Genomic DNA, 18,919 nt, shown 5'->3' on the forward strand with positions numbered 1-18,919 from the left:
AGAGCTTTAGATATAGCATATAATAATTTGGGACATAATATTAAATAGTTAGGATATACCAAGAATATAACAAGATTCCTAAGTTTTTTTAACATCTGAATAGTAATAAAAATTTCATGGGTAAAAAATGTGAATTTACCAGTTAAAACAATTCCATGACATTGGGACAGAAGCTGTCCACAAACATTTTCAGGATCTCAGGTTTCTTGGGAGGGTACTTTTCCCACTGGAAGTATTTGCTGCTCTCCAGAGGGAGTTGTGTAATGTTGAAAAATGAAAAGTTCTTTGGTGAATATTCACTAAAATAGGAGGCTTAGGTATGAGTCAGTGCTACCAGGAAGTGTGATTGGGTCAAACTTTTGTCTCTTTTGGCTTTTGTATGGCTTGATAAATATTATAAGCACATTTACGGCTTCCTGTGTGATAGTTTTAGGACACCCTGGTGGCTTTGGATTTTGTGTGTGTGTCATATTTGAAAAACAGATGCAACCAAATGGATTTTGCCGCATGGTTGAAAAGGTCTATGTTTTGGGTGACATGCGTTGTCTACACATTATGTATTAAAATTCATAATTCAAAACCTAAATTCAGAAGAACTTCTTGATTCAACATTCCTTCCATTACTGAAAACACAGCATCAAAATTTTTTTTCCAAAGAATAAAGGAATAGGATCTTGAAAGGGTTAAAACTATTGACTTTGATGATGTTAGATCTAAAAGAAGCAATAAGTGTAACTAAGCAAGCAATTGAAATAATAAAATTATGACAGATAAATTTTAACTCAAAGAAAAGTTGGTAGTATTCTGAATATGACCATATGTTTCATGTAATTCATAACATATTACATAAACTTTTTAACCATTTTTCTCTTTATGAAAAAGAAACTAATCTTTTCTGGCTTTCTATGAGAATTGAAAATTGTCAGGAGTTTATCATATTCAGGAATTTATTGTGTTAAAACTCTTGCTTTTAAGGCAGAGTGCACAAGGATAAAATTAACTCTTCAATCCAGTAAACAAAGAAAGTTTTGTATTTTAACAGCAAGAAAGTCAATTCTTTGTTTTCTATGTTATTTGATACTAAAAGTTTTTACAATTCTCATGAATTAACTCATCAAACTTTAGCTGCAGCAATATAAGAACTTTGACTACATCAAACAAATTCCTTCCTTAGGAAACCTGTCAACTTTATTGCCTTTCTTATCTATTTCTCATTTGATAATCCTTCAATACACATGCACAAACCCTCAATACACATGAATATATCCTTTTTCTGTGGCATACTGACTTTCTATTTGACCTTCTTTTAACTTTCTGTAACTTTGAATATCCATCTAAATTCTTTTTCCATGCTTTACTCTTTCACATCTCGACTATTTAAACTCCTTCTATTTTTCTACAACTTTCCTCTAACTTTCTACAACTTTCTATATCCATTCAACTTCTTTTAACAAAACACATTCCATATGTTTATTCTAGCCTAAGTTACTTAAGGACATGTTGGAAACTGCTTTTACGTTGACGTATTACAAAGTGTAAAAAATTGTGTCAGAAAGAATTCATTTTCATTAATTCTTGGGAATATTAGGATTTCTCAATTTCTATAAGTGCTCATTTATCATCAAACCTATCAAAGTAAGTTCTTTGAAGAAATATTATAATCTATTAATACCATACGGAGGTTGAAAATTATTATATTTTCATAATCTTGTCTTTGGCATGTTCATAGAATCTTTAGAGAAATAATTTAGAATAGTTGTCCTTTTTTAAGGCTTTGTTATATCAATTAAAATATTTTATCTTTTTTACTGTGTTTTAAAATAGAGTAATTTATATCAAAGTTCCTGAGGGTAACTATTAAAAGCCTAGAGTATAAAACAGGAGTAAGTAGTTTTTCCTGTAAGATAAATGAGCTACAATTTTAGACAGCCCTATGAAAAGATTTTAAAGTGTTCAAGAGCAAACATGTCACTTTGAGGACTAAGATGCGCCTGACTGAAGCTGTGATATTTTCAATTGCCTCATATGCATGCAACAGTTGGACAATGAATATTGAAGAACGAAAAAGAATCGATGCCTTTGAATTATGGTGTTGGCAAAGAATATCGACTATACCATGGACTGCCAGAAGAATGAACTAATCCGTCTTGGACAAAGTACATCAAGAATTCTCCTTCAAAACAAAGCTGGTGAAACTTCGTCTCACCTACTCTGGACATGTTATCAGGAGGACCGTCCCTGGAAAAGGACATAGTGGTTGGTAAAACAGGGTCAGTGAAAAAGAGGAAGACCCTCGATGAGATGAATTGACTTGCAACAATGGATTCAAGCACAACAACAATTGTGAGGGTGGCACAGAACTAGGCAGCGTTTTGTGCTCATTTACGTAGGGTCACTATGGGATGGAATTGACTCGATGGCATCTAACAGCAACAACAATAACGAAAAAACACCAGCCATGGTCTTCAACTTCATAAAAGACAGAAATTTAAACATAGCCTTCTAGAAGCAAGCTTTTAGGATAAAACAAAAGAGGAAAATTTAAAAAGCTACCTAAATTCATTTGTCTGTGAGGCCAGTTTGAAAACTATGATGAACATGCCAGAATCTTGGATGAACAGATGTTACTTAGGTTTTTTGACTAAAGCAAAAAATTAAACAAAAAGTTGCCCAGAGGAAAGAAAAGACAAGTACAAATAGAAACTCTTCTTCCCAAAGTGATTACTGAAATTCTAAATTAGTGTATTAGGGCATATTTTAAAAGGCACTTGAAAGAGAAGTTTATTGTCTAGCTTCTTAGGAAAGAAAGGAGGTTCAGTTAGCTTTGCTATCAGAAGCAGAGAAGGAGTAGCAGTTGGCAATGAAGCAGATGGAGTAGGACTTGAAATTTGACCCTGCAATTCTTTATTCTGTTTAGTTAATTTAGAGACAGTGTCTTGCATGAAAGTAAAACCGAAAGGCCAAAACCTGTTGTTAAGAAGCTCAAATAAAAATCCAAATACAAACTTTTACTTAAAAGAATCAAAAAAAAAACTGAACAAGAACCAAAAAAAAAAAAAAACCTGTAAGAACCAAAACAAATCCAAAATAAAACTCAAAAAACTTTGATGCAAGAAAGCAAAACTGGTTTTCAAGAGGTTATTTACGTTTAGTAGACTCTAAGGAATCATAGAATCGGAGACCAGGGTCTGGGTCCTCGACATCTTGGGGTCGTGAAAGATAATGCACCATCAAATCCCACTTCTGACAACAAATACGTCAAAGTGTAAAACTAACAAGAACTCTGTAAGGAGAGAATTGATAGGTTTTTGTCATACAATAGAAAACAACAAAAACAACAACCCAGTAAGAGGTAGCACTGAAAAGTGCTCTCAAGGTTGGTGTAGCAGCAGGAGTTGCTCCAAATTCCAAAAGGGGGAGGAAGTTTTTTATACATGAGGGCTGGGTGTTACATATGAGTCACAAGTAAACTTTTTACAAAGTCAGTTAATCATCATAGATTTTCTGTGGGCAAACTGTGTACATAAACATCTTTTTAGGGTGTTCCCTATGGTCATTACCTTCCTGGAACATTCTATCACTTGCTTATTTATGAACTAAAACTTTGTCATAGATCAGTTACAAGTGTTCTTTTTGAGAACAAAACATAGGTATTGTAGTATGACTACATAGTCTTCACTCAAGATGTAGAGAGTGCACATATTCTGAAAGCAGAAGAAAAAGGGGATATAAGGCAAAGGGATGTTTGGATTAAAACCTGTGTCAGTCAGTCATATCAAACGTCTCAGTTTTAAGATGTTCTTTCACAGCCATTTTTTAAAGGCCACCTTTACTCTGATAAAATGAGGAGATGATGGATTTTAAGCAGTGAAGTAACTCCATGGGACTTAAGTTTTTTAAAAGGTTCCTTTGCCTGCTCTGTGGAGAATATTTTTTACAGAGAAAAGAATAGAAGCAAAATAGAAAAGAAGTGTCTTTCCCCATGCTACATATAAGAAATGACAATGGCTTGGATTTGACATCCAAAAAACAAAAAAAAGCCAAACTAGTTGCCATTGAGTTGATTCTGACTCATAGCCACCCTATAGGACAGAATAGAACTGCCTCAATAGGGTTTCCAAGGAGTGGCTGGTGGATTCAAACTGCCAACATTTTGGTTAGCAGACATAGCTCTTAACCACTGCTCCACCAGGGTTCAGGACATGACCTACGGGACCTTAAAATTATATAGGTGCTTGGCCAGAAGCAGTTAGGCTGAAGTAAGGTTCAGGATCTACAATATGTTTTTATATAAAAGTTTATTAAAGGGTAATAGTTAATGCTGGAATCCATTTTATGTGAATGTTAAAATCATTATGGAAAGTCCCAGAAAGAAATGGGAGTACAAACTGAAATTCATCATGTAATCATTTCCCATACATAAGGTAGGAATGTTCCATGAAGTGTACTTTACCTTAACCAACAAAGAGGCTATGGTGCAGGGAAATTATGCTCTCATAAAGGAGCATATTGCAATTTCCTTGTGACTGACCTGGCAACCCGTTCCAAGGCACAAAGCCAAGAGTGAATGTTGCCAGGTTGTTCCCAAGGAAACATCCCCATAGTAACTAAGGGGTATGCAGCCAACAAAGACTCCTTAAACCAGTCATGTATTCCCATATGTTATGTTTGTCACCTTTGACAATAATGTAATTTTTCATAATTTACTTTCTTCTGTAATAAGTATATCGGAGACTCCCTGATTGTAATTCAGTGGATTCTGCTAGGCTCTTCTGTCTTGTACCCACTGGCAAATCCTTCATTGCAATGCTCATCTTTGTCTTTGCTTAATAAGAACCTCTTGATCAAATTTGATTCTGTGGTCTTTTTCACCTATGACAGACAAGATGGTGGCTGTCAAGGTAGTGAGAAGTAGTCAGAGTCTGGATATATTTTGATGATAGAGAGAAGAGAAATTCCTGACACACTGGATGTGAGGTCTTAGAAAAAGAGTGAAATAAATGATGACTTCATTTATTCATTTATTTAAAGTTATTTTTTGCCTGAAACAGTGGAAGAACTGACTTGCCATTAGCTGAAATGGTGAAGATTGAATATAGTCTGCTTATTAGAGAAAACTGGGAGTTCAGTTTTAGACATGCTAACTTTTAGATGCCTAGTATAAAACATCCAAGTGGTAATGCCAAGGAATCAGTTGTATATACAAGACTCAAGGTTAATGGAGTCATCTAGATGGCAGATACAAATCTGTGAGTTGTAGGCATATAAACCAAAAAACCAAACCCATTTTTGTCAAGTGGTTAATGGCTCAGCTGCTATCTGAAAAGTCACCAGTTGAAACCCACCAGCCACTGCTTCTGTTTATAACCTTGGAAACACTATGGGGCATCGCTATTCTGTCGTATAGGGTTGCTATGAGATGATGTCGGCATACATATGATTTCAACTATGAGAATGGGTGACATTTCCAAAGAGTGAATGTATATAGAGAAGAGGTTCAAGGACCAGTCTGTGAGACATTCTACTATAGAATGGGTGAGGAGAGACAAAATAAACAAAAGATATTGAGAAGGAGGAGCCAGTGAGGTAGAAAGACAGTCAGGACAACAGCATCTTGGAAGTCCAATGGAAAAAAAAAAAAAAGTTTTAAGACATTAAATGTATTTATTGACACAGGGAAGTTGTCTTAGTTTCTTAGTGCTGCTGTAACAGAAATACCATAAGTGGTTTTCTTTACAGAACAGAAATTTATTTTCTCACAGTTTAGGAGGCTGGAAGGCCAAATTCAGGACAGAGCTCTAGGGGAATGCTCTCTGTTGGCGTTGCAGAAAGATCCTTGCGTAGTTTCCATAGCCTCAGAGTTCCTGAGGTTCTTGGTGATCCTCTCATATGCTTGTCTCCCCAGTTAGTGCTCGCTTGTCTCAGTGCCTAATCTGTTCTTTTTGTATACCAAAAGTGATTAAATTTAAGACATACCTTACACTGATATGGCCTCATTAACATAACAAAGAAAATTGATTCCCAAATGGGATTAAATCCCCAGGTATAGGGGTTTGTATTTTGACACATATTTTGGCAGGACACAATTGAATCCATAACAGAAATCAAGGAAGATAAGCTCTTGAAAAAGTGGGAAGTCATTGGTGATCCTGACAAGAAGCTTTCATAAACTGGTGGTGTCAAAAAGCCAGAACGTAGTGGATTTAAAAACAGCAGGAGAGAAACTGGAGATAACGTTTTAGAGGAGATTTTTTATAAAGTCATCTGAGAAATAGAGTAGTAGCTACAGGGATATGTTGGGTCAAGAGAAACCTTTTTAAGATAGGAGACAAATAACATAGTTGACTGTTCATGGGAACAACACCATAGTCAGGAGAAAATCCAGAGGTTTCCACAGGTTCACTCTGAGTTGGCACTGTTCTAGGTCCTGGGAATCCAGCAAAAAAGAAAAAAAAGATCTGTCTTTATGGACAGAAATTATAGTGGCAGCCAACCGGTAGTTGGAAAAAAATGAAAGTATGCATTATGTTTGACTGTGATTATTTTAATAACTAGAAATATGTTCAAGAGTAGGAAAGCACAGTGCAAGGGATGAGTAGACAGGTAGAGGAGATAATCAGGTGGAGAATGTGCTTGACCGCCACACAGAGACAGTGCGCTGGACTCTGAAAAAGGGACAAGGAGAATGAGATGCTCAAATGGACAGTTGCCATCAAACAAGCACCCTATGCCCAAGACCATCCCAACTCCTAGCCTGGGTTTATTTACTAAAATTTTTATCTTAAGGCTTTATGTAACTGGTTCCAAAATAACCGTTTTTCCTTTTTTCTGCCTCCCTCCCCCCTTCAGAGAGGGAGCAAAGAGGATATCGGTGTCACTACTGAGGATTAAGGAAATAAAGTAGACATTTGAGCCATATTTAATGTTAGAGAGGCTATTTTCAAAGTGCAGCTGGGTGTGAAGTGAGGACAGCAAGATCTTTTTTTTAATCAAAAGCAATTTCTTTCTTTGGCCCCTACAGGGATCGAACCCGCGACGTTAGAGTTATTAGCACCACGCTTTAAGCAACTAGGCTAACCGGCCAGCCATGCAGCGGTTTTCTTTTTCCTTCGGAAAGTAAAAAGGTTGTTTACTCTCTCTTCTCTTATCCAAAGGATACTCTCTTTTACATAATCTTAACGAGGACTAAATGACAGTATTTTTTTCAAGTTTCTCTTTGTGTTTTCTATTTCTCCTTTGTGCACGCCTGCAAAAAAAGTAAAGAAACACAAACACTACCTCCAGCAGAAATGAATTCGCTCCTCCTTTGGAAAATAAGACGTTCTGGTGCTCGTCGTAAAATTCACTAGAGAGGGCTCCTTCGTCCTACCCCAGGAAGCTTTTGAGAAGGATCCAGAGATCCCCGGGAACGATCTGTTCGATTTTGTCCTCACGCAGGGCGTGAGGATGCCTCTGCAGCCGAGAAGGAACATCCCCGGCAGATGTGCCCTGACTGTTCCTGAATCCTGGGGAGATCCTCCGTCTCTGTGCTCGGTGAAAACGCCCTTGGTGTGGATCTCTGTTGGTCATTTTTTGCGATTTTATTGTCTTTAACTGCTTACGCTCCTGTTTCCTTTCCCTGAGGACGAGGACTGTGTTGTCTCGTTCTTTACTCCTCTGATATCCCGGGTGCCCGCGCAACATGGTGTGTTGCTCAAAAAATTAAATTCACGAACGGAAAATACGTGAAGAAAGTCATGTTTGCTGATTTTCAGGTCTCATAAAGGTGAAGGGTTTAGTGGAGTAGTGGTTAACAGTTTGCCTGTTAACCAAGAGGGTAGCAGTTCGAATCCACCAATTCTCTTTGAAAACCCTATGGGGCAGTTCTACTCTGTCCTATAGGGTGGCTCAGCTACAGTGGATTTGGTTTTGGGGGTTCTAGATTCTGCTATCTGGCAAATAAATTCTTTAAATCATTACTTGCAAAAGTCAAACAGTGGCGGTTATCACACTCAGACTATTTGGCAGGTGTGAAGCTGCTCTCTCTCCCCCAGGCACCCGTAGAAAAATGGACTCGGGTGGAGAAGCGCAGACACCACGATCTTCTCCCCACTGATCTGGGAACAACTGCCATCTCTAAACTCAGCACAGAGCGTGTGGGTCCACCATGCCAAGTGAAGGCGTAAGGCAGAACCTGGTAAAAGGCAGCTCGCTTCTAGCTAAGCAAAAAAAGATATGTTAGGGGAAGATAATAGAAAAGGAGGGAAGAAGAAAGAAAAGAAAAATGTATCAGTTTTCATTCTCTTCCAGTAAACCAAATAAATGGAACAAGGAAACTGCAGACACACTTCAAAGCATTAGACGTGTGAGAAGCAGATTATAAGGGTGTTTAATGTTCCAGGGATGGACTCTATAGAGTTTAGTCTTGTAAACCATCCCCGCCCCAATTATCTGGCTTGCAGCTTGACATTACCGGGTCGTATCCCTCAGCTGCCCAGCCCCAAGCGCAGACCAACGGGTCTTGGGGAGTTCTGTCCTGAGGGCCTGAGGCCCTGGTTCATAAAGTGTAATTTTCTGTCACTAGAGAGGTATGCACAAGAGAAATTGCCGTGGGACATTATTGAGGGTTTCTTGAAAGCATATCCTCCTTTCCCCCAAGTCAGCCTGCTATGTTTGTTAAGGAATTGGGTACTTGAATGAAGACTTTGAATGTTATGAGTAATGGAGTTTGGTTGTTAATTTTAATGCACAAAAAGTATAAGTGAAAAAAATGAACCATCACTGTGACAATTTTAGAGTTGAGGCAAGACAGACATTTACAGGCATGTATTGAGCAGTCATTACTGTGACCCCCTTTCAGAGAGGGGACATGACCTTGATTAAGGCAGTTCCTTTGAGCTGAAGGCAATTCCTAGAGAAAGCCTCAGCTTTGTGCCATGAGGGGGGGCAACACTCCTGACAGCTGGCAAAAGGAATGCCTTGGTCCTGAGAGGAGGAAATCTGGGTGGCACATCCCAGCAGACAACACAGAGAACAAAGATGGAGGCAGACTTACCAGGCAGCTGCTAATGAGCAGTAGGAAGGTTGTTAGGCTACTGCAGTAATTCAGGCAAGAGAAGAAGGTAGTTTGGGCCAGACTCACAGCAGTTCAGGAGTTGAAATTTTTGTATCATTTTGAAGTAGCACCAACAGGACATCCTGACAGGAAGAGTAAAAGATTGTGATGCACATGTGAGAAGTGTATTTCGTTATCCTGCTTTTGATTTTACAGGACGCATGAGTCACAAAACAATATTATATCCAACTTATTGTTGATATGCACATGAACCTTAATAATAAAATTAATGGAAATGAAATTAGAAATTCTACCATTGATCCAATTCTTGAAATGCTCATAGGTAATGAAAATAGAAAAATATAACCATGCTATGACTATTTTTATATAGAATTTTGAAATATCGAAGTTATTTATTATATTAAGATAATTTTTGATGAATGTAGTATTAGATGAACTGATTACTGTGCCACTGGCTTTGTTTCATATCAAATGGCAGAGATTAATATTACTCAATATTATTTTAGATGACTTCTTTTCCCGCAAGGAAGAATAAGTACTTCTTAGTCAAGGTCAGTGGTGCAAAGGAAATACATCTGACTATGGATGAAATCAATTTTTTTTTTTAGTGTTGTGCTTTAAGTGAAAGTTTACAATTCAAGTTAGTCTCTCATACAAAAAATTATACATATGTTGTTATGTGACCCTAGTTTCTTTCCCTATACTGTGACAGCACACTCCTCCTTTCCACCCCGGATTTCTTCTGTCCGTTCAACCAGCTCCTGATCCTCTCTGCCTTCTAATCTCACCTCTGGACAGGAACTGCCCATTTTGTCTCATGTATCTACCTGAGCTAAGAAGCACGCTCTTTACGAGTATCATTTTATGTCCCATAGTCCTCTCTAATCTTTGTCTGAAGAGTTGCCCTCTGCAATGGTTTTAGTTTTGGACTAACAGTGTCCAGAGGCCTTGTCTTCAGGGGTTCCTCCAGTCTCAATCAAACCATTAAGTCTAGTCTTTTTGCTAGAATTTGAGTTCTGCACCCAACTTTTCTCCTGCTCCGTCAGGGACTCTGTTGTGTTTCTTGCCAAGGCCGTCATTGGTGGTAGCCGGGCACCATCTAGTTCTTCTGGTCTCAGGCTGAAGAAGTCTCTGTTTTATGTGGCCCTTTCTGTCTCTTGGGCTAATACTTTCCTTGTGTCTTTGATGTTCTTCATTCTCCTTTACTCCAGGTGGGTTGGGACCAATTGATGCATCTTAGATGACTGCTTGCTAGCTTTTAAGAGCCCAGACACCACTCACCAAAGTGGGATGCAGAACATTTTCTTAATAAGTTTTGTTATGCCAATTGACCTAGATGTCCCCTGAAACCATGATCCCCAGACCCCTGCCCCTGCTACTCTGTCTCTCAAAGTGTTTGGTTGTATTCAGGAAACTTCTTAGCTTTGGTTTAGTCTAGTTGTGCTGACTTCCCCTGTACTGTGCATCAATGTTCATGAGGGATATTGGTCTGTAATTTTCTTTTTTTGTGGTGTCTTTACCTCGTTTTGCTATCAGGGTTATGCTGGCTTCATAGAATGAGTTTGGGAATATTCCATCCTTTTTGCTTCCTCTCCTGTTTTTCTTTTTGTCAGTTTGGCCAACAGTTTATCAATTTTGTTGATCTTTTCGAAGAACCAGCTTTTGGTCTTGTTAACTCTTTCAATTGTTTTTCTATTCTCTATTTCATTTAATTCTGCTCTAATTATTATTTCCTTTCTTCTGGCACCTGTGGACTTCTTTTGCTGCTCTCTTTCTACTTGTTCAAGTTGAAGGGTTAATGTTTTAATTTTGGCCTTTTTTCTTTTGGGATGTGTGCATTTATTGCTATTAACTGACCTCTGAGTACTACTTTTGCTGTGTCCCAAAGGTTCTGGTAGGATGTGTTTTTATTCTCATTTGATTCTATGAATTTCTTTCTTCCATCCTTAATTTCTTCTGTAACCCAGTAGTTTTTGAGCAAGGTGTTGTTCAGTTTCCATGTGTTTGATTTTTTTTGTCCTTGCTTCTTCTTTTATTGATTTCTACTTTTATGGCTTTATGGTCAGAAAACATGCTTTGTAACAGTTCAATGCTTTGGATTTTGTTAAGGCTTGCTTTATGGTCTAATATGTGGTCTATTCTGGAGAATGTTCCATGTGCATTGGAAAAGAAAGTATACTTGGCTGCTGTTGGGTGGAATGTTCAGTGTATGTCCATGAGATGAAGTTGGTTTATTGTAGCATTTAGATCTTCCGTGTCTTTATTGAGCTTCTTTCTGGATGTTCTGTCCTTCACCAAAAATGGTGTGTTGAAGTCTCATACTATTATTGTGGAGCTGTCTATCTCTCTTTTCAATACTGTTAGAGTTTGTTTTATGTATTTTGGATTATTCCTCCTGGTGTACTGACCCTTTAATCATTATATAGTGTCTTTCCTTATCCTTTGTGGTGGATTTTACTTTAAAGTCTATTTTGTCAGAGATTAATGCTGCCACTCCTGCTCTTTTTTGAGTGTTGTTTGCTTGATATATTTTTTTTACATCCTTTGAGTTTTAGTTTGTTTGTGTCTTTAAGTCTAAGGTGTGTCTTGTAGGCAGCATATAGACAGATCGTAATTTTTTTTTCCATTCTGCCACTCTGTCTCTTTATTGGTGCATTTAGTCCATTTGCATTCAGGGTAATTGTTGATAGGTATGAGTTTAGTGCTGTCATTTTGATGTCTTTTTTTGTGCATTGTTGACAGTTTCTTTGTTCCAATTAATTTTATGTGCTGAGTCATTTTTCTTTATGTCTTTTCATCTTTTTCATTTTTGTTGATTTTGTATTTGCTGAATCTATATATTTTTCTTTTCTTTTTTTATGTGTAAAACTGTTAGTTTCCTTTGTGGTTACCTTATTATTTACCCCTATTTTTCTAAATTTATACCAGTCTTTATTTCTTTATATTGCCCTGAATTCCTCTCCATATGAAAAATCTATGTCTATGTTTTTAGTCCCTCTTTTTTGTTTTAATATTGTCATCTTTTATATATTGACATCTCTGTTTCCCTATTTTCTGTGTTTTAGCTTTGATTTATTTTTGTGACTTCCCTATCTGGGTTGACATCTGGTTGTTCTGTCCTGTGTTCTAGTCTTGGGTTGTTATCTGACGTTATTGATTTTCTAACTGGAGGACACTCTTTAGTATTGTAATTTTGGTTTGGTTTTTGCAAATTCCCTAGACTTCTGTTTATCTGGAAATACCTTCATTTCACTAGCATATTTGAGAGACAGTTTTGCTGTATATATAATTCTTGGCTGGCAATTTTTTTTCTGTCAAGGCTTTATATATGTCATCCCATTGCCTTCTTGTCTGCATGGTTTCTGCTGAGTAGTCCGAGCTTAGTCTTATTGACTCCGTTGTAGACAACTTTTCGTCTAACCCAAGGCACTCTTAAAATTCTCTCTTTATCTTTGGTTTTGACAATTTTGATTATAATATGTCTTGGTGACTTTCTTTTGGGATCTATCTTATGCGGGGTTGGATGAGCATCTTGGATAGATATCTTCTCATCTTTCATGATATCAGGGAAGTGTTCTGCCAACAAATCTTCAACAATTCTCTCTGTATTTTCTGTTATCTCCCCTGTTCTGGTACTCCAATCACTAGTAGGTTATTGCTCTTGATAGAGTCCTTAGAGTTTCTTCATTTTTTTTTAAATTCTTTTATCTGATTTTTCCTCAAATAAGTTGGTGTCCACTGCTTTTTCTTCAGTCTTACTAATTCTGGCTTTTATTGTCTCAATTCTGCTCCTTTGATTTTCTATAGAGTTGTCCAATTTTTACGTTTCATTGTTATTCTTCTGGATTTCTGATTGCTGTCTCTCTATGGATTCTTGAAGCCTATTAAATTTGTCTTTATGCTCTTGAATAACCTTCTTAAGATACTCTATTGCTTTGTCTGTGTGTTCCTTGGCTTGTTCTGTGTTTTGCCTAATCTCCTTACTGATCTCTTGAAGAGTTCTTCATATTAATCTTTTGGATTCTGCCTCCAGTAATTCCAAGAAATTCTCTTCCTCTGGGAAATTTATTAATTCTTTATTTTGGGAGCTCGCTGAAGCCATCATGGTCTGCCTCTTTATGTGATTTGATATTGACTGTTGTCTCTGAGCCATCAATAACTTATTATATTCATTTATTTTATGTTTGCTTACTCTGTCCTAGCTTCTTGTTTTGTTTTGATATGCCTAAATTGGATGGCGATGTGAGCTAGTTTGATTATTGGCACCTTTGAAGCTCTAACATCTAGTCACCAGGTAGTTAGATCTGTTACTAAGTATATGAGCACAGGAGTCTGTTTACTTTTCTTGTATGGATTCAGTTCAGGTGTCCAGGTAGTTGGTCACCAAGTGGGTGGTGCAGGCTCTCACCTACAGTCCTAGACAGGCATGGGAGATTGTTGTAGGGACAGGCGTCTGGCTGCAGTAGGGGTCACATGCTGAGCAAGGCAGGGGACTGAAAGCTGCCCCTGAGTGTCTGGGAGGAAAGTGTGTCCCTGTTCCCTAGAACATATAGGTGGGTGGGTTTTGCACCCGGACTATGGTCACCCAGTGCTGTTGGCAGTAAGGACTGGGAGGCACCACTTATTCTTGGACCCCTGTTGTGGGTGGCCAGGTGGTGTGGGTGGAGTCACCAATCCTCAGGTCCCTGATGTGGGTAGGTGAGGATCCTGCTTAATGGGCAGAGCAGTGTCAAATGTCACAAACCTGCCACTTTATAGCTGAAACAGTTAAAGTTAGACTTCAGGTATATACACTGTTGTACTGTGGTAATGAGGGCCTATGCTATTGAAATGGGCCCACACAGGTCTATGCAGAGGTGAAAAGCATTTAAAATCCGGGGACCCCTTATGCCTGTGCCTAGGCAAAGGAGCTGTGCCTATCTTGAGCTCCTGGCTTAGGGGAGCTGGCAGATTATTTTCTCCCTGTTTGTTAATTTGTTCCCTCTCCAAGGCTAGGAGAATGGCTCAGGGTGCATGAAGGGTCCTACTTCTGTCCAGGGGACTCCACAATTGCTGAAGTCACCTCACGACCCAGTGCAGAGCGGGGAACGGGGAACAGAGAGGTAAATGGGAGAGAAGTTTTTCCCAAAGAGGGTGTTTTCTGATCCACGTGGTATGCCAGATGCAAGTACTTGTCTTTTGCCAATTGAGTGCTACTTGTCACTGGTTCTGGATGCCTGAGTAGACTCTCTGCCGCTGGGTTTCTCCTGATGTGGAAAACGCCTCCCATGAGTGCCACTGCTTGTCTCACCGCGCACGCGAGCTGATCTGGCCTGAAGGGTGCTGGCTCCCACCGGGTCAGGTCTGGCAACTCCTAGCTGTTTCTGAACCATCTCTCCCTCCTCCTGCTACTCAGTCCGATTCCTCCACTTTGCCTCTGATGTTCAGGGCTCCTAGGTTGTCATATATAATCAATTCACTTGTTTTTTGGGGGGTCTTTGTTGTAAGAGGGACCACGAGAAGCATCTGACTACTCTGCCATCTTGGCCCTGCCTCAGGAAAAATCAATTTTGAAGACAAAGTCCAAAGCAGAATCTGTTCTACCAGACTGTAGAACTCTGTTGTCCTTAATGAGCTATTTTAAAAACATTTTAAAGAATAAAACAAAAAGAAAAATATTGACAAAATTAAGCTAATGCTATTTTTTTTACCTCCAAAGACATTTATTTTAGAAAATTAAATCAATTTCTGTAAATGAAAACTAGTAATGAATTTTCTTTTTCTCTAAGATATTTAGCCAGCCAGAGTCAAACATAGAATCTTCTGATTCATAATCAATGATGATTTTTTTTTTTTTTACAAAGATGCCTAGGTGATTCAACATGGAAAGGATAGTCTTTTAAACAAACAGTGCTGGGGTCATTAGATATCCACATGAAAAATGATGAATTTAAAACCTTACCTTAAAGCATACACAAATATTAACTCAGAATGGATCATAGACTTAAACATAAGAGCTCAAATCACAAAACTTTTAGGTGAAAACATTGGAGAAAATCTTTGTAACCCTGGGTTAGGTAGAGTTCTTAGATATAACACAGAAAGCACTATCCATAAAGCAAAAAATTATTAAACTGGACTTCATCAAAATTAAAATCTTTTGCACTTCAGAACACACCATTAGGAAAATGAAAAGATAAGCCACACGCTGAGAGAAAATGTCTCTGAATCATGTGTCTCATGCAGGACTTATATCCAGAGTATGTAAAGGCACTTTTACAAATCAATAATAACAATATGAACAACCAAATTTAAAACAGACAAAAGATCTGAATAGACATTTCTCCAAAGAAGACATACAAATGGCTAACAAACGCATGAAAAGATATTCAACATCATAGTCATTAGGGATGTACAAATGAAACTACAATGAGATAACACTTTACACCTATTAGCAAGTCTATAGAAGAAAACACAGATAATAACCTGTGTTGTTGAGGATGAGGAGAAATTTGTACTCTCATACACTACTGGTGGGAATGGAAAATTACACAGCCACTTTAGAAAATAATTTTGAAGTTTCTTAAAAGATTAGTTATAATTTTAACATGTTTTTATGAATTGAATTGGGTCCCCCAAAAATACGTGTTGTAAATCATAAACCCTATACCTCCAGCTTCTCCTTGGTAAACCTCATGGGGTTGTTCTACTCTGTCCTATAAGGTTTCTATGAGTTAATATCGACTCGATGGCATTTGGTTTGGTTTCTTACCTTTGGATTAAATCCCATTTGGAAATAGGGTTTCCTTTGTTATGTTAATAAGGTCATATTAGTATAGGGTGTGTCTTAATCTAATCATTTAAAAAAATTTTTGTTCTGTTTTCAGTGACAGTTTATACAGCAAATTGGGTTCCCATTTAAAAATTTCTTCAAGATTGTTCAGTGATATTGATTACATTTTTCACAAAGGGTTAACATTCTCATTATTTTTGTTCTGGTTGTTCTGTTTCCAGTAATCTAGTTTCCCTGACTCGTTACTTTCTTATCATTGCTTTAGAGTTATTATTGACCATTTCGATATTTTTTTAAAGGAGTGAAGTACTCATGGATGATATTCTTTATTTTATGAGCCAATCTGTTATTTAGCTAAAAGGTGACCTCAGGGGATAGTTTTGGTTCCAGGCTTAAAGAGTATCTCAGGGCAGTAGTCTGGAGTCCTCTAATCTCAACTGGTCCAGTAAGTCTGGACTTTTTAACAATTTGAACTCTGTTCCACATTTTGCTCCCATTCTATCAGGATCCACCTATTGTGAACCTGATTAGAAAGGTGGGTAGTGGTAGCCAGGCACCATCCAATATTTCTAGTCTCAGGGTAGATGAGGCCATGGTTTGTGTAGACTATCAGTCCTATGGGCTGGTTTCTTCTCTGAGTCTTTGGCTTCCTTCTTTCTCTTTTGCTCCTGGTGAGTATAGACCAATAGTTGTATCTTAGATGGCCATTTGGAAGCTTTTAAGATCCCAGACACTACTTATCAAACTAGATGTACAACATAAACTTTCTGAACTATATTATGCCAATTTACCTAGTTGTTTCATGAGACTGGTCCTAAGCCTTCAAATCCAGAAAAATTATCCTGTGAGGTGTTTGGTTATGTCTAAGAAGTATCTGTAACTGTGCCTTCTATGTGATTTATTATAGATATGAATATATATCTATATATGCATGCACACATATAATGTATATACATATACATATAGATATATCTGTATAAGCACACATATATATACCTATACACATATATTCATACATACGTACATATGTAGCCACACATAAATTTTGTGGTTGTTGCTGCTGTTGTTGCAAAATTATGTATGCCATAACATTTACGAAAAATGTCCTATTCTCTTGTATATTTCTTAATCACATCATTTACCTTGGTCAAGCTTGGTGCACTTCGCCAGTATTCGGTGTTATCTTTCCCATCACCAAAAATAACAAGTGTTTACTGTCTAGAATGTGAATCTCCCTTTCCCCCTCCCCACTCATCCCTGGTAGCCACCAAGAACACTGGTTTCTGTTTGTATACCTATCCTTGTCTTTTTATCAGTTAGGTCATACAATATTTGTCCTTTTGTGATTGACTTATTTCACTCAGCATAATGTTCTCCAGATTCATTCACATTATAACATGTTTCAAGAACTCATAATTATTCATTATGGCTGTGTAGTATTCCATCATATGCATGTACCACATTTTGTTTATCCATTCATCGGTTAATGGGAACTTAGGTGTTTCCATCTTTTTGCTATTGTGAGCCAATCCCTTTTGAGATATAAAAAGAGCAGATTAGGCACAGAAAGAAAGAAGCACGCATTGTTGGAAGATAGATGTCATACCATATAATGATCTACAAGGAACCGAGGAACAGAAGCTGAAGAGAAGCTGTTCCCTTCAGAACAGACAGAGAGAGAAAGCCTTCCCTTAGAGCTAGTGCTCTGAATTTGGACTTCTACCCTCCTAAACTCTGAGAAAAATTTTTGTTTTCATTAAAGCCACCGACTTGCGGTATTTCTACTACAGCAGCACTAAGAAACCGAGACACATATGATCCAGCAATTCCATATCTCGGTATACACCCAAGCGAAATGAAAACATATGTCTACGAAAAGATATATAACACAAATGATCACAGCAACATTATTCATAGTAGCCAAAAAGTAGAAATAACCCGAGTGTCCATCAACTGATGAATGGATAAACAGAAAATGGTGCATATATATACAATGGAATATTATTTGGCAATAAAAAGATATAAAGTACTGACACATGTTACACTGTGGATGAACCTCAAAAACATTATGCTAAGTTAAAGATGCTAGATATTTAAAAGCACATATTACAGGATTCCAGTTACATGAAATGTCCAAAAAAGGCATATCCGTAGAGACAGAAAGATTAGTTGTTGTCTGAGGCTGGGGGTGAGAAAGGGGATTGACTGCAAATGGGCATGAAGGATTTTTGGGGGGTAGTTAGAAACTTTCTAAAACTGGATAGTGTTGATAGTTGCACAGACCTGTAAATTTACAAAAAAATCATGAACTGGTACACTTAAAAATAGGTGAATTTTGCAACAGAGGGTTCTGGACAGAGCTGGAGAAAGATGTAGAGCATAATTCTAACTCACAAAAAAAAGACCAGATTTACTGGCCTAAAGGAGACTGGAGAAACCTCGAGAGTATGGCCCCCAGACACCCTTTTAGCTCAGTGGTGAAGTTACCTCCGAGGTTCACTGTTCAGACTGGGAGTGGACAGCCCCGTAAAACCAAATGAGACTAACGAGGTACAGGAGTCCAGTGACAAGGGCCAGAAGGCAGAAGGGGACAAGGAAGCTGGTGATAGGGAACCCAAGGTTGAGTAAGGTTGTTGATGTGTTGTGAGATTGTTAACCATTGTCATAGGGCAACATTTGTAGTAACTGTTAAATGAGAAACTATTTTGTTCTGTAAGCCTTCATCTTAGGTGAGAATAACAGCACAATTGGCAGAGCGTAGTCAATGTCACTGAACTGTGTATGTAGAAATTTTTGAAATGGTGTATCTTTGACTATGTGTATTTTCACCAAAAAAAAAGGTTGAGAATTTAGAGGGTTAATATGTTGTGGGGTTATTAACCAATGTCATAAAAGAACATGTGTACTACTGTTTCATGAGAAACTATTTGCTCTGTAAGCCTTCACCTGAAGTACAATAAAATAAAATAAAATAAAATAAAAAAATAGGTGTATTTTGTATGTGAATTATACCTTAATTTTTGTTGTTAGGTGCGGTCGAGTCAGTTCTGACTCAAAGCGACCCTATGTACCACAGAACGAAACACTGCCTG

The sequence above is a fragment of the Trichechus manatus genome, unplaced genomic scaffold (assembly GCF_000243295.1).
Source record: "Trichechus manatus latirostris isolate Lorelei unplaced genomic scaffold, TriManLat1.0 scaffold00180, whole genome shotgun sequence".
Lineage (NCBI taxonomy): Eukaryota > Metazoa > Chordata > Mammalia > Sirenia > Trichechidae > Trichechus > Trichechus manatus.